Source organism: Pleurodeles waltl, chromosome 1_2 (assembly GCF_031143425.1).
Source record: "Pleurodeles waltl isolate 20211129_DDA chromosome 1_2, aPleWal1.hap1.20221129, whole genome shotgun sequence".
Classification (NCBI taxonomy): domain Eukaryota; kingdom Metazoa; phylum Chordata; class Amphibia; order Caudata; family Salamandridae; genus Pleurodeles; species Pleurodeles waltl.
This window is the reverse complement of record NC_090437.1, coordinates 521750323-521754531: the sequence shown is the minus strand read 5'-3', so window position 1 is coordinate 521754531 and position 4209 is coordinate 521750323. Positions and strand designations below refer to the sequence as shown.

Below are 4209 nucleotides of genomic sequence, written 5' to 3'. Positions count from 1 at the left end.
CAAGGGTTGAGCTGGGTTTCATTTACTGAGACTTAACTGGACCTAAGTGGAGGTTAGTGGTCTATTTTTAAATGTAGGCACTTACCTGCCCTTACCAATAACCCATTTTCCAACATTGTGTTTGACCCCATCAACAAGGTTGGAAACCTGGTGAATTTCCTCAGTATTTTGTCCTACTGATGTTGATAAAATGAGAGACAGTGAATTGGATAATAGTAAACATCTGCTATTCATTTAAAAGATTCAGTAAGGTTCGATTGTGTGCTTTACAAATACATGTCACGTTATCTTCCCAATCAAATGGTGCATAGCCTACGTGATCTTGTGGAATTTTATATGAATAATTAGTTTTATTAAAATGCCTACTGTCATACCAGTCATAGCAGCAAGCATAAGACTGTATATAATAGATTCACTGGTTTCTTTTTTTTAATTTCAGTACGTTTTTATTAGGGTTTTTTGTGAACAGAACACAGAGTAGATAAGCAGGAACAAAACCAAACCACAAAAATTACTGCCCGGTATTAAAATAGGAGTCCAAAGGCAGATCCACAATTACTTTCTAAAGCTAAATAAGATACTAACACTGGGTGAATATTGGATTATAGTTACTGGGAAAGAAGAAGCAAAAACGTATATGTAACACACTGGTACATCTGTCAAAGTAAATGGGAGAATAAGTAAAACAAAACAAGCAAACATTTGCAATGTAATATGTCTTGCGTTTACTCGAGCTAAAGCTAATAGCGTTGTAAACTCCTAAGTGGACTTTTCTTGCCACATCAACTGAAAAGTAAAACAGTTTCACATAAGTGAGCCGACAGTGCCATGAGCGCAAAGGAAACACACAAAAGGAAAATACGCTTGCAGTGAAAATGATCCGCAAAAGTACAGTTATCCATGTAACAGGGTCGATGTCTTGGGAACACATTTTTAGTGTTCTACCAAAACAAAAGGCAAAGACTGAAACAAAGCAGCATCTACTAAAATATCAAAGGGGCTGGTCTACCTAACACTGATAGTATGCCTTTGTACATGGACAAAGAACAGGGAAATGCTCAATAAAAATCCTGAAATGCTGGACTTGTTACATGGTACAAAATATAATTTTATTAAAATGAATGCGTGTCTTTGCCTGGGCACAGAATGGTTTAACATAAGAACGGATGCAGGACAATGAAGCGCTTGGTCTCCTTGCGACTTGAGAATGCTACAGTCATGTCTATGCCTGGGACTGGGTGGGACTAATGAACAGAGCAGACCCATTCTTTGTAAAGAGCAATAGGACCACCATGGGACAGAGTGGAAGAGTCCTGGTTCTCCAAAATATGTACTGGTGGGCCCACTGGCACACCCCCCTCGGCGCAATGTAACCACTGGGTTAAGGAGAGGGCACTGTATGGCCATAGATAGGGTGGTGGGTACTAATAAAGTAATGTTTCATTTTAAGGTGTAGGTGAGCACAGGGTCAGTACACTGAATCTATTTTACTCAGTCTAGTGGTAATCGTAGAAGTGGCAATTTTAACAGTTGTAATCCCTGCAGCGATAATATCAGAGGTAGTAATTACAGTAGTGGTAATCTCAGAAGTGTTAATCTCAGAGGTAGTAATCATAGTAGGGGTATTATCAGTTGTGGTAATCTCAGTGGTCGTAATCACATCAGTGTTATTGTCAGCAGTGGTAATCTCAGAGGTAGTAATCTCAGCAGTCGTAATCCCTACAGTGATAATGTCAATGGTGGTAATCTCAGCAGAGGTAATCCCTTTACTGGTAATCTCAGAAGTGGTAATCACAGTAGTGGTAACCTCAGCAGTGGTAAGCCCTACAGGGGTAACTTCAGAGGTAGTAATCACAGTTGTGGTAATATCAGCAATGGTAATCTCAGAGTTAGTAACCGCAGTAGTGGTAATCTCAGGAGTGGTAATCCTTGCAGTGGCATTCTCAGAGGTAGTAATCATAGTAGTGGTAATTCAGCAGTGGTACTCCCTGCAGTGGTAATCTCAGCAGTAGTAATAACAGTAGTGGTAATCTCAGGAGTGGTAATCCCAGCAGTGGTAATCTCAGACGTAGTAATCACAGTGGTAGTAATATCAGTAGCGGTAACCCCTGCAAGAGTAATTTCAGAGGTAGTAATCACAATAGTTTTAATAGCAGCAGTGGTAATCTCAGCAGTGGTAATCCCTGGAGTGGCACTCTCAGTGGTAGTAATAACAGTAGTGGTAATTCAGCAGTGCTACTCCCTGCGTGGTAATCTCAGCGGTAGTAAATGCAGTAGTGGTAATCCCTGCAGTGGTAATCTCAGTAGTAGTAATCTCAGTGATAGTAATCACATCAGTGGTATTTTCAGCGGTAGTAATCCCGGTAGTGGTAATCTCATCAGTGATAATCCCTGCAGTGATAATTTCAACTGTGGTAATCTCCGCAGAGGTTTTCCCTGCACTGATAATCTCAGATGTAGTGATCACAGTAGTGGTAACCTCATCAGTGGTAACCCCTGCACAGGTAATTTCAGAAGTAGTAATCACAGTAAAAAATCACAGTAGTGGTAATCTCAGCTGTGGTAATCTCAGAGGTAGTAATCACAGTAGTGGTAATATCAGTAGCGGTAACCTCTGCAGGGGTAGTTTCAGAGGTAGCAATCACTACAAATGAAATAGTTTTGAACCACAGTATAACTATACTTAAAAGTATACAGCAGGGGTGTAAACTATAAATTTCGGAACAATTACGTGGGCATATAAATACTTTATTCGACAAGCAGGGTGCACACCAGGAGCTTAAATGGCAGTGGAAATAGCAAGGAATGCGGACAGGTAGAGGGAATAAGAGAGAGAAAGCACATTATTTTGTGAAATAACCAATATTTTTTATATCGTTCCCAACAGTAAGTGGTAGAGTGTATGTGTGTGCATTTTTGTCTGTGTGTGAAAAGTCCTGGTGAATTCTGACAGACACCTCCCCATTCCCGACTGAAAGCATCTGTACCCAACTATTTATCACAAAATGTATTTATTGTGAGGGATGTAAAGTTACTCCCCTGTCTGTCTGTCACAAGCTTGGTGAAAGCTCACTCAAGCGCACGTCTTAGAAGATATCAGACCAGTGAGTGACTGTATTGTGCAGACCGCGAGTGGGGTGGGAGATGTAATGGGTAAACTGCAAAATCTGTACACATGTGGCACAGATTAAACACAAATAAACACTGGGGCTCATAGCTGGATTACTTGTTATTAATATTTAAGAAAAGCAATTAAAAGGAACGGTCTTAACCGCACTTTTGCATTTTCTAGTTTATTCTGACTGTTGTTTAGAAATTCGTAACTGGTATAAGCGGCTCAATGGAATGAACACTACTGATTTTCATGTAAACTGCAAATCAGAGGTCTTGAGACCCTCTTAGGTTAGTGACTTTGGAAGGATGAAACGGTGACTGACGCCCTCATTACTGCAGGGCTCGTGGAAAGGGTTCGGGATGCTGAACACCATTGCTGGCTGTTAATATTGTATTAAATTCCGAAAGATAGTTCTGTTCGGTAAACGTATCTCTTCTACACAACTGGACGATTGTTTATATTGTATGAGGGAAGTATACTTGAATGTTTGAAATGCACATGGAGGGGTCTGCACTCAAGTGCTGCCCTGTGTGAGTCCACTTTCCATAGAGTGTGATTAACCCATTAATGTGCCAGATGAAGGGTGGAGCTATTAGGGCCACTGGTCTGCCAGCACAGACCGAATGGCAGTATATACCTCCCACACAAAAATCATACTTATACAAACTAGCTGAATGGTCTCTTGTAAAAAGCATACTTGTAAAAAGTGGTGGTGCCGGGGTAGGGTAGAGTAAGGAAAGCCATGAATTCCAGCGGAATGCTGAAGGAAACGTTAAAAAAATGTTCACTCGTTTTAGCAGCGGGAGGTTACAACTGACCGAGTCAAGGCACGGTGAGACCGTAATGCTTCTTTAGGCAGAACTAATACATGAATATACAGGCATGCCAACTCACAAACACACAGCTCCAAGCCGATGAAGTCAGGAACCAGGAAAGCAACAACAGTCTTTCATTTCATCGAGTTAGAGAGAGCGAGGCAGTTTCAAGGGACCCCTTAAAGAGGCAATGCCAGTTATAGTCTTGTAGGGCCCAGAGCTGCCATCGCAGTGTTATGTGTATGTTTTTCTGCCTTTTTCTTATTTTTTCCTATGTAT

At 41.0% G+C, this 4209-nt stretch overlaps 1 non-coding gene across 1 annotated transcript; it reads left to right on the top strand.

Moving 5' to 3' along the window:
* The first annotated feature begins 3607 nt into the window (after positions 1-3607).
* LOC138257780 (small nucleolar RNA U109) lies at positions 3608-3763 on the top strand. The gene has a single exon (XR_011198396.1). It is a non-coding gene; the product is annotated as a small nucleolar RNA U109 (small nucleolar RNA).
* The last annotated feature ends 446 nt before the right edge of the window (positions 3764-4209 follow it).